The 12,599-nt window shown below is 41.7% G+C and overlaps 1 non-coding gene across 1 annotated transcript; it reads right to left on the bottom strand.

Annotated features, from left to right (window-relative positions):
• Positions 1 to 2,717: 2,717 nt before the first annotated feature.
• Positions 2,718 to 2,820, bottom strand: LOC138832724 (small nucleolar RNA U13). Its single transcript, XR_011373659.1, has one exon. It is a non-coding gene; the product is annotated as a small nucleolar RNA U13 (small nucleolar RNA).
• Positions 2,821 to 12,599: the final 9,779 nt, after the last annotated feature.

Below are 12,599 nucleotides of genomic sequence, written 5' to 3'. Positions count from 1 at the left end.
ACATTGTCCCCTAACTTTTTTTTTTTTTACCCAAGCATGTACTCTATCACTTGAATGATAAAAAAAGTTCCACTTCTGGCTTTTTGTTGGAGATAAAAGAATCATGAGGGCTGGAAAGGTGGCTCAGTGGTAGAGCACTCGCCTTGCATGCATGAGGCCCTGGGTTCAATTCCCCAGTACCACATAAGCAAAAAGAAAAAAAAAGCCAGAAGTGGCGCTGTGGCTCAAGTGGTAGAGTGCTAGCCTTGAGCTGAAGAGCTGAGGGACAGCGCCCAGGCCCAGAGTTCAGGCCCCATGACCCCCCCCCCCCAAAAAAAAAAGTCTCATGACCTTTACTGTCTGGGATGGCTTTAAACTATGATCCTTTGATCTCAGCCTCCTGAGTAATTAAAATTACAGGCATGAGCCACAGGTGCCTGCCACATATGGATTCTTATTTTACAGAAAGACCTTGTGAAGTAGGTACTTTTATCCATAGTCTACAAAGAAGGAAACTGAGGCTAAGGGACCTGTGTCATACATTACTTGGCCAGTAAAAAGTGGTGAGGGTTCAGAGCCATATATACATTCCTTCCAAGTGTCTCTTTGTGTGTGTGTCTCTCTCTCTTTTTCTAAGAGGGAAAATGAGGCCACAAAAACAATGAGAACCCTCTAACCAGATTGTACAATGTGATCCAGTTCAAGGAGATGTGACAATAGAAGGTATGTTTGGAGGCTCCACACAGCCTTGTTTACCAGGAGTATGGGTTCGGGGAAAGTGAAAAGTGACATTGCTCTAAGGAAGGAGAAAGTTAGTGAAAGGCCTGAAATTTAAGAACAAAGAGCAATGAGCAGTGGGCAACTATTAATTTGGCCTCATTCTTTTGTGCCTGGATCTCAGAAAACAGCAGGGGCCTCTGAGTTCAGGGTTGTGCTCTCTCAGGTTGCGGTCAAGATATTTGAGTCTAAAGGAAAAGAGGAAAAAGAAAGAGCCTAAAGCAGAAAGTATAGATAAACTGCAACCAGGAAACCAAACCTGAGGTGCTAGTGTAGTGCAGAGCAAATATCAAGAACTTTTAGAGTTGTCTGAGTTTAAATCTTAGCTTTTCTACCTACTTAGCACGTGGCCTTGACCCAGTCACTTATCTCTCAGATAGTTTCCTTACTTGGGAAATATGACTCCTTTATGGTGGATTTTGTTGTTGACTTGACCAAATCCTTTCCACCTCAGGGGATCCATCTCAGCAAATCATGAAAAATCCCATTTTCTTAGCTAACGAGTGGTCTGGGGATGACTAATGAAATATACAGAAGGTGCTATGGAATGAATTGTGCTTATCCCAACTCATGAGTTAAAGCCCTCCATGTGGTAGTATTTGCCGAGGGGATCTTCTAGAGCTGATAGGTTTGGGTGAAATCATGAAGGAGGGGTCCTCATAATGGTATCAGTACCCTTCTAAGAAAAGATACTGAAAACTTCTCTCAAAACTGGAAGAAAGCAAAAGAAGCGGTGACGGGGCTGGGAAGGTGGCTCAGTGGTAGAGCGCTCACCTTGCATGCATGAGGCCCTGGGTTAGATTCCCCAGCACCACATAAGCAAAACGAAAAAAGCCAGAAGTGGCGCTGTGGCTCAAGTGGTAGAGCGCTAGCCTTGAGCTGAAAGCTGAGGGACAGCGCCCAGGCCCAGAGTTCAGGCCCCACGACCGGACCCAAAAATAAATAAGTAAATAATTTTTAAAAAAAGAAGGTGTGACATTGCCTAAAAAGAAATGTACACATTACCTGATTTATGAAATGGTAACCCTTCTGTACATCATCTTTACAGTAACAATAGAAAAAAAGTTAAACCTAAATTTCTCTCTTCTCTTTCTCTTTCCCTCCCTTCTTTCATCACCCCCTGTCCCATATGAGGATACAGTAGAAGACGGCCTTTTGTATGCACAGATGAAAGACTTGTAGACTCTGGAACTGTGAGGAAATAAGTCTGCCAGACATGGAGATTAGACTTCTGTTCCTAGTGCTTTGGAGCCTGAGGCAGGGGCCAGGTTGGGCTACTTACCTCATTCCAGGCCAGTTTGGACTGTGATAACCTGTCTCAAGGAAACAAAAGAGATTAGAGGGTTTAAGGAGGAGTAACCTAGAAGATAAATTTGATAAGAGTCCATGATATGAACGTATGTAAATATAGTAATAAAAACCTTTTATGCAGTCTATGTCTACTAATAAAATATTAAGGAAGAAACATGAATACATTGTCATTAAAATAAACTACTGTTTGTTGTTTAAACAATCAGGTCTAGAATATTACATTCTGGTGCTTGAGATGAATAAAGTGAAGAGCTTCATCTGGGAAAGCTTTTCCTTTCTCTATTAGAGGAGGGTTGTAAGATGTTTGTTGTTGTTTTCTTAGTCATACATTTAAAAAAATGCAAGTAACTTCAACCATCACAAGCAGTGCTCACACCATCACTGAAGTCACAGAATTAAAGAGAATCAAGCACTAAAAGTGTGGCTGAAGTAGTAGAATACTTGCCTACTAAGTGCATGATCTGAGTTCAAGCTCTAGTGTTTCAGGTAAAATAAAATAATAAAAATAAGACAAAGAGAGTGGCAAAGAAATGGAAAGGAAACCCTGATCAAACTATGCCTGAAGTCAATGATATACTATTTATTGTACCTCTTATTATATGAATCAGTACAATTTCCTATTCTTTAAGCAAAGCTGTTTTTGTTTTTCACATCAGAAGGTTAATGAACTGACTTCATAACGAGATGTGAGGGAGTCATATATATGACACAGTGTGCGAATACCCAATCATTAAACTCATGAACCAAGAGGATCTTCTTTAAGTAAGCTTGAATCAGGTTTCTGTTATTTGAAGATTATAGCAAGTTAGTGTTATTATGAAGATAAAATTTAAATAATTGAATATCTTTGTCCAGTGCATGACATATATAAATGATAACTATTATAATTTTAGGCCAGTGGCAAATTTGTCAGGTGCTCCTTGTAGTGGTCCTGACTGGTAATCTATTAGGAATCTTCAGCTGAACTTGGTAGCAGGCACTTTTAGTAGCAGCTCCTTAGAAGGCTGAAGCAGAAGGATCATTTGAGCTCTGAAGATTCAGCCTACTCAGCATAGCAAAGCACATCAAAGAAAAGAAAAGAGCTGGGAGCATGTCTCATGCCTATAAATCCTAACTATACAAGGGGCTAAGATCTGAAAGGATGGAGATTCAAAGCCAGCCCAGGCAGAAAAGTCTGTTAACACTCATATCTCCAATTAACCACTGAAAATTCAAGCTAGAAATGGAGCTGTGGCTCAAAAAATGGAGCAAAAAAGTTTATGAACAGTGCTTAGGCCCTGGGTTCAAGCCCAGGACCAACACACACACACACACACACACACACACACACACACACACACATACACACACACACACACACACACACACACACACACACACACACACGGAAGGGAGGGAGGGAGGGAGGGAGGGAGGGAAGAAAAGAAGTTCTGATTAATAAAGGAAAATCAGTCTCTGAAAAAGAAAGAAGACTGAAATATAAGTAGAGAACTTGCCTGGGATTTGGCCCTGGAAAAACAGAATTTAGATTATGGTAGACAGGGAAGAAGCCAGCAGAAGAAACAGCAGAACTGACCTAGGTGTTAACAACCATAGTCTCCTTCCTTATTTCTAGTTTTCATCTAGGGACTTTCCTAAAAATCAAACAGCTCGCTGTTTTAGAAACATTCTTCAGTTCTCTTGCTCTCATTAAAATTCCTTTTAAAGCCGGGCACTGGTGGCTCATGCCTGTAATCCTAGCTACTCAGGAGGTTGAGATCTGAGGATGACAGTTCAAAGCCAGCCCAGGCAGGAAAGTCCATTAGATTTTTATCTTCAATCAACCACCAGAAAACCAGAGGTGGTGCTGTGGCTCCTGTGATAGAGTAATAGCCTTGAGCTGTAGAGCTCAGGGACAGTGCCCAGGCCCAGAGCTCAAGCACCACAACCAAAAAAAGCAAAGTTCCTTTTATATAAGTTCTACTTCTATTCAAATGGTATCACTATTTAAACAGGTGAGTACTAAAATTAAAGTGGCTTATTTAGATCTTATCCAGTTGTATGGTTTACATATTAAAAATGGCTTAATTGAACATTTCAAGCAAGATATCTGGAACTTGTTCTAAAATCACATTATTTACTAGATGGCAAGCAATTTCTAAACAAAACTAAGGTAGCCAGGAAGATAGTTGCTCTAGGCCACAGGACAGCTCTTCCTTGAATTGTTGTAGCTGGTAATCATTAGCTAGTATGCATGGTATGATTGTTGATGTTTTCTATTTTTGGCAAGTTGTTCTTCTCAAGTCTGAAAACTATTCAGTCCTTGAATGTTTATGAAATCATTTCCTTGTTCCTAAGAAATATGTAAAACAGATTAAATTAACAATTATGATCCTAAAACAAAACATTAGAAAATATGCAACATTTAAGGATGTTTCTGGCAGCATCATTTATATTAGCAAAACAGAAAATAACCAAATGGTCAATGACAGGGAATTAGTTAAAGCAATTATGAGGTTTGTAAATAATGCCATTAGAATTTAGGGCAAAATTCTGTAAATTCAGATATACTCAAATAAATAAAAATATGAGCCAATATAGGCATTTTATATAATACACTTGTGAATATGGGAAGACACTTCTAACTTTGACAGTAATGGCTTTAAAAAACTGTGGGGATCCAGTGCTAAAGAGCTAGAGAATCATGCTAGGTGCTGGTGGCTCACGCCTACAAAGGAGGCTGAGAGCTGAGGATCCTGGTTCAAATGAGACTCTTATCTTCAATTAACCACCAGAAAACTGGAAGTGGCTCTGTGGCTCAAGTGGTAGAGCACTAGCCTTGAGCTGAAGAGCACAGGGACAGCACCAAAGCCCAGAGTTCAAGCCCCACAACTGAATAACAACAAAAAAAGAACTAGGGAACCCCCAGCAAAATATGGAGGTACTGTGATGCAGTGCTGGTTCTCAGCTGGAACAGACTTTTGCAAATATATGTGGGATACTTCAGAACAGCCTCTAGAAATTCCATGGTTAAGCTGATGGACAGAAGAGAGACTACATGAATGATTATGGGCTGAGAAGAATCAAAATTTGAATATGTCATATGAGGTTGTGTGTGTGTGTGTGTGTGTGTGTGTGTGTGTTATGGGCTGAGAAGAATCAAAATTTGAATATGTCATATGAGGTTGTGTGTGTGTGTGTGTGTGTGTGTGTGTGTGTGTGTGTGTGTGTGTGTGTGTGTGTGTGTGTGTGTGTGTGTGTGTTGTACTGGGGCTTGAACTCAGGCCCTTGCATTCTTGCTTGGCTTTTTTTTCTCCAATACCTGAGTTACAGCTCCACTTCTGGCTTTTTGTTGGTTAACTGGAATTGTGATTCCTCACGGACTTTTCTCTCCTGGCTGGCTTTGAACTTCAATTCTCAGATCTTATCCTCTTGAGTAGCTAGAATTACAGACATAAGCCACTGGTGTCCAACTTCATTAAGTTTTGTAGATAGATAAAATTTTGGAAGCCGGGCGCTGGTGGCTCATGCCTGCAATCCTACCTACTCAGGAGGCTGAGATCAGAGGATCGCATTTAAAGCCAGCCTGGCCAGGAAAGTCTGAGACTCTTATATCTAATAAACCACTAGAAAGCCAGAAGTGGCATTGTGGCTTAAGTGGTAGAGCTCTCACCTTGAGCTGAAGAGGTAAGGGACTGCACTCAGGCCCAGGAGCAAAAAAAAATTGGGGGGGGGGGCAGGTGCCAGTGGCTCACACCTGTAATACTAGCTACTCAGGAGGCTGAGATCTGAGGATCATGGTTCAAAGCCAGCCTGGGCAAGAAAGTCCATGACACTCTTATCTCCCATTAACTACCAGAAAACTGGAGGTGGCACAGTGGCTCAAGTGGTAGAGCGCTAGTCTTGAGCTGAAGAGCTGAGGGACAGTGCCCAGGCCCAGAGTTCATGCCCCATGACAGGAAAGAAAAAAAAAAAAGGAAAACTTGCCACATTTTTACTTTTCCCATAATAAAGTTTTCACTACATAAGTACAAATAATGTATTGCAACATGTTAGAAAAGTACTTTTTTCAATCTTTCTTAAATAAATTAGATTTTGTTGGTTTATGAGATGGTATTGAGCCAGGCATGACAGAATGTGGCTATAATCCTAGCACTATGGAGGCTAATGAAGGAGGACTGAGTATTTGAGGCCAGCCTGGGATGCAATGAATTTGAAGCCAACCTGCAAAGCTATATGGCAAGACAAAAAAAAAAAAAAAAAAATACTGGGAGAAAAAAAATAAAGGGAAGAAGTGACACTGTTCAAAAAGAAATGTACTCATTACCTGACTTATGTAACTATAACCCTTCTTTATATCACTTTTACAATAAAAATAATAAATGTTAAAAAAAATAGCTATTAACAGTTTCTTAACACTGGATATACCAGTGTCTCATTCCTATAATACTTCTCAGGAGGCTGAGATTTGAGAATCATGTTTCTTTTCTTTTCTTTTTCTTTTTTTTGTTGGTCATGGGGCTTGAACTCTGGGCCTGGGTGCTGTCCCTCTGCTTTCTAGCTCAAGGCGAGTGCTCTACCACTTGAGCCACAGTGCCACTTCCAGTTTTCTAGTGGTTTATTGGAGATTGGAGTCTCATGGACTTTCCTGCCCAGACTGGCTTTGAACTGCGATCCTCAGATCTCACCCTCCTGAGTAGCTAGGATTACAGGAATGAGCCACTTGCGCCCGGCGAGAATCTTGCTTCAAAGCAAGGCTGGGCAAACAAATCCTTGAGGCTTATCTCCATTTAACCAGCAAAAAGCCAGAAGTGGAGATGTAGTTCAAGTGTAGAGCACCAGCCTTGAGTGAAAAAGCCAACTGAGAGCTCAAAGCCCTGAGTCCAAACCCCAGTACAGACCACAAAAATAACAAAATAAAAGCCGGGTGGTTCAAAGCCAGCCTCGGCAGAAAACTCCGAGAGACTCTTATCTCCAATAACGCACTAGAAAACCAGAAGTGGCGCTGTGGCTCAAATGGTAGAGTCTTGCCTTGAACTGAAGAATGCAGGGACAGCGCCCAGGCCCAGAGTTCAAGGCCCAGAGTTCAAGCCCCACGACTGACCAAAAACTAAATAAAAATAAAAAGATTTTTTTTTTTTTTTTTTTTGTCGGTCGTGGGGCTTGAACTCTGGGCCTGGGCGTTGTACCTTAGCTCTTCAGCTCAAGGCGAGCGCTCTACCACTTGAGCTACAGCGCCACTTCCGGTTTTCTGGTGGTTTTATTGGAGATAGGAGTCTCAGGGTCTCTCCTGCCCGGGCTGGCTTTGAACCGTGATCCTCAGATCTCAGCCTCCTGAGTAGCTAGGATTACAGGCGTGAGCCACCAGCGCCCGGCAAAAAGATTTTTTTTAAAAGACCTTGTGCTTAGAATTTTAGATCTATAAGTCTGGGTGAGATTAAATCTGCAATTGGAGAGACAAACAAGACTCTTCCTTTTCACTTAGTCTTTGGCATTATACATTTGTTCGTTTTCAATATCAGTAACAATTTCAAAATCTGAACTTGTGATGACTGAACAATGAACAGTGAGTCTATTTAACAGCATTGCCAGTAAAGCCAAATAAATTCATTTGCTGATTGTTCTGCCCTGTAGCTGACATAATCCCATTACACCTTTACTTCTGAACTATATTCTAAGATAAGTCATAGCTCAAGCAGTTATTCAAGCTGAAAGTTCAGTTTTGGATTTGAACTGTGTTTTTGTTTTTGTTTTTGTTTTTGTAGGTCATGGGGCTTGAACTCTGGGCTTGGGCGCTGTCCCTCAGCTCTTCAGCTCAAGACTAACGCTCTACCACTTGAGCCACAGTGCCACTTCCAGTTTTCTAGTGGTTTATTGGAGATAAGAGTCTCACAGAGTTTCCTGCCTGGGCTGGCTTTGAACCATGATCCTCAGATCTCAGACTCCTGAGTAGCTAGGATTACAGGTGTGAGCCAATGGTACCCAGCCTTTAACTGTATTTTTTGTCTTCTTTTTTGTCTTTTTTGGTACTAGGGATCAAACCCAGGATGTTTCATTTGCTAGACAAATGCTTTGCCACTGAGCTACATCCAAGCCCATAGTTTTGGATTCTTATGAATGCTTGTTGATTAATATGGGAAAAATTCCCTCAAATCCACTCATGAGTGCTTTATATATCTTGCCTACAAAACCAGTATATCCAGTTGAATTACACAACAGTTGTTGAATGGCGTACCATATGACTCATATGACATTATCCAATATTGGAGAATTACTTCATTAATTATTGATTGAACAAAATGGTTAAGAAACTGTTAATAGCTTTAGAGGCATGACCCAACTCAATAAACCCATCCTATCCCTAATTACTGCTTCAGATCTCAGCCATATGCTATACAGACCATTCTTATTCTGAGACTAGATATGACCCAATTCAACCTAATAGAAAAGTGTTGATGAGGATTTTTTGAATTGAATATCTAATAGCCATTCTATTTCTAGGTGATCCTCATGGGCTTGAAAGTCTATAATCATCAGAAAAAAAAGGTTGTTTAATAGATAGATACAGGGCTGAGAATGTAGCTTAGTAGTAGAGTGCTTGCCTAGCATGCATGAAGCCCTGAGTTCTATTTCTTAGTGCCACATACACAGGAAAAGCCAGAAGTGGCACTGTGGCTCAAGTGTAGAGTGCTAGCCTTGAGCAAAAAGAAGCTCAGGGCAGTGCATAGGCTCTGAGTTCAAACCCCAGGATTGGCAAAAAGAAAAAAAAAAAGGAATAGATAGATACAGCCCTTACGAGAGGACTCCACAATGATATTCACCCCAGATCTGGCCAAGGAGGACATTGGATAAAAGAGATCCTCCTGGAAGACAGCAGCAGGGAATAAGAGGAATAGAAAGGTCAGGAAAGACACTCAGGGTCAGAGCATCAGATGGTCAGTGAGAGTTCCCAAGGGCCTCTGTGCAGGCACAGTTCTCTGCTAGTCTAACCCCCTGGACATGATTGTGTCTTTTGGAACAGAGAACTGTAAGGTGTTACCTAGGGTCTCATTGTCCAACACCCCTCCCCCACCAGCCCAGTACTGGAACTTGAACCTAGGGTCTTACACAAACTAGTTAAGTGCTCTATTATTTGAGATATATCTCCAATCTTTCATTTTCTTTTTAAGATAGAGTCTTGATAAGTTTGCCCATTCAAGATCCTCCTACTTCTACCTCCTGAGAGCCTGAAATTACAGACATGTACAAGCACACTTACCATTTTCTGTTTTACGGGGTGAGGGATGGAAGTGGGGTTTGAACTCAAAGCTTCACACTTGCTAGGCTGGCCTTGAGCAACAATCCTTCTTTCTATGCCTTCCAGTAGCAGGGATAATAAGCATGCAGTACAACACACAGCTTATTTATTGAAATGCCCAGGGCTGGGACGGCAGCTTAGTGGTAGAGTGCTTGCCTAGCATGCATGAAACCCTGGATTCCTCAGTACCACATAAACAGAAAATGCTAGAACTGGCGCTATGGCTCAAGCGGCAGGGTGCTAGACTTGAGCAGACAATCTCAGAGACAGTGTCCAGGCCCTGAGTTCAAGCCCCAGGACTGGCATAATACTAATACTAATACTAATACTAATACTAATACTAATACTAATACTAATACTAAAGGTTTTCCCATGCTATCCTCAAACCATAGTTCTGATCTCAGCCTCTCAAGAGCCATTCCACCCAGCTCCAAATTTAAATGAGTTATCTGTTCTTTCAGTACTGGGGTTTGGAGAGATGAATTATCATTCAGACATAGGTCCCCAGAGGAGCATATCTAGAACTGATAAAGATAATAGCACAATAACCCAATTGCTGGACGTGGTAGTGGTGGCACATCCTGACTGCCATCATTTATGAAGACATGTATGTGTATGTAGTGACTATTGCCATATATCACCTATGTTCTCTCCCTTCACAACCAGGCACTCATTTCTGTAAGCCACCTGGAGGAACATGTGCTAATAATTCATAGCCAAGTCTACTTTAGGAATTGTCCAGTTTCTGAATTACCCCTATCCTTAAAGAAGCTTGTGCCCCACTCTCGGGGCTTACTCACAGGGGTCAGAGGCATGAGGGAAGAGGAGGCATAAAACCTCAGTAAAGTCTGACTGAGGGTCATCTCTAGCTCACCATGGAAAATGACACTTCCTCAAGCAGGAGGATTCAGGTCCAAGGCCAGCCTGGGCAGTTATTGAGACCATATCTTAAAAGAAAACCACAAGTAAAAGAGCAGGATCATGGATCAAGTGGTGGAGCACATGTCTTTTGGAAAACTTCAAGTCATCCTTGCTCCATGTTCTCCTGAATAACAAAGGCTCCTCTCCACACATCAAATACTCAATCTTACTTTGAGAAAAGATTATGACAGGGAAGCTGCTGCTGAATTAAGAAACAGAAAAACCTCAGACATCCTGGATCCACAACCAGTGTATTCAGACCAGTGTATTGCTTTTCAGTAAGAAAGAAGACACATAGGGATGTTGGGGGTGAGTAGACATCTCCATCAGCAATGGTGTAGTGGTATGCGCTATAATTCCCAGATCTGGGAAGTTGAGGCAGGATGACCATGAATCCAAGGCCAGTCTAGATATCGTAGTGAGATCCTGTCTTAAAATAAAATAAAATAGTGTCCATCAACTCTGCCCCAAGGCTACAGAGGCAGCCACGCTTTTCAGGACAGTGATCTCACTAAATGTCCATCTCACATTCAGCTGTTGCAATCAAGAGCTCTACGCTCTGGTCACAGGAATTATTAGAGCAGCCAATGAAAATTTGCAAGGGGGTTGGAAGGGGAATCTCTGTCATTGTAAACAGTGATGATCTTCCCACTTGCCAAAGGGGGAGGTGGGCATGGAGGAGGCAAGAGAACAGAACATGAAAACAAGAAACAAGAACAAGAGAACAGCTGGGAAATGATGCTGAAAACCTTGGATGGGGCAGCTGGCACTGCCCATGGACTTGTGGCCACCTCTATCCCACTGGAGTCAGTATGAGTTGGACTGTCTTTGCTTACAGAAGACAACAGGAATGGTTGCAATTTTGAAACCAATTAGATCCTATTGGTTTAAAAAAATACAAGTGCCAACTTCAGGTTGTTTTGTGTGTGTGTGTGTATGTGTGTGTGTGTGTGTGTGTGTGTGTGTGTGTGTGTTTCTGTGTCTGTGTCTGTCTAGGTATGTCTGTGTCTCTGTTTTGAGACCAGGTCTTGCTATGTAGCCCAAGTTGGCCTCAAACATGATGATCCTCCTGCATTGGCATCCCAAGTACTTGGATAATGAACCTGTGCCACCAGCTAATTAAGCTATCTTAAACAAAAGAAAAACTTTTTGGAAAATTAAGCTATTTCACTGAATGCAAGGTCAGAGTTACAGTTAGCCTCAAAATATGTCCAACATGAAACATTATATTGAAAAATGTGACTGCACACCTCTTTTGAATTGTGGATGACATAGAGAAATGATTTTATTTCTCTCTCTCTCTCTCTCTCTCTTGTTTCTTCCCTTTTCTATCTTTTGAAATCTTCCTGCCTGCATTTCAAAATTTCTACAGAATAGACTTAGTCCAACTGGGTCAGATAGCTGCCCTAAGCTAATAAACAGTGATTGGTGCTGAGGGAGGGAGGTCAGGTTCAAGGCCACTTCTAGGAAAGTGATTAACCCCTTGATCTGAAAAGACAGAGAGGGTAAGGAGAATAATAAGAGGAAAAGACAATTCAGTGGGGTTCCCATGGGCATCAAAGCAAGGGAGTAGGAGAAGATAAAAGCATTTATCAAAACTGGGGTATTGGGCTTGGAAGGTGGCTCAGTGGTAGAGCCCTTACCTTGCATGCATGAGGCCCTGGGTTTGATTCCTCAGCACCACATAAGCAAAAAGAAAAAAGCTGGAAGTGGTGCTGTGGTTCAAGTGGTAGAGCGCTAGCCTTGAGCTGAAGAGCTGAGGGACAGCGCCCAAGCACAGAGTTCAGGCCCCACGACCAGACCCCAGAAAAAAAAAATTTGTGGCATTATTTATGGATCATTCTTTTAAAGGCAGTGTTTTAGAACAGAAAATGGAGTATAACAATTAGAAAGGGAAACGTTGCTGTCACACACATTCATGCCCACATCCTGGTTGTCCTATTTATAAGCTGCATAGTTATTTAACTTCAAATGGAGAGAATTACACTTGTCTGATAGTGAAGATTGAAGTCCACTAACCTGTGATAAACTTTACACCATATTGATGCTAGTAATTGCCCTATAAGTAGGAGCTGATAGTATGTATACTTTTTTTAAATAATTTCATTGTTATTAAAATGCTGCATAGAGGGGTTACCATTTCATAAGTCAGGTAATGGGTACATTTCTTTTTAGACAATGTCAACCCTTCTTTCACTTTTCCCCAGCTTTCCCTTCCATCCTTGCCCACAAGTTGCATAGTTCCTTTTCCATAGTGTTTACTGTGTACCATTAAAGTAAGGAGGCCAGGTCTGGCCCGTGCCATATTGGCCAGATGGTGGATGGTAGGGTCTGG

The sequence above is a fragment of the Dipodomys merriami genome, unplaced genomic scaffold (genome assembly GCF_024711535.1).
Source record: "Dipodomys merriami isolate MVZ:Mamm:240054 unplaced genomic scaffold, mDipMer1.0.p SCAF_2, whole genome shotgun sequence".
NCBI classification, from domain to species: Eukaryota; Metazoa; Chordata; class Mammalia; order Rodentia; family Heteromyidae; genus Dipodomys; species Dipodomys merriami.
Note: the sequence above shows the minus strand (reverse complement) of the source record. Positions and strands in the feature narration are given on the sequence as shown.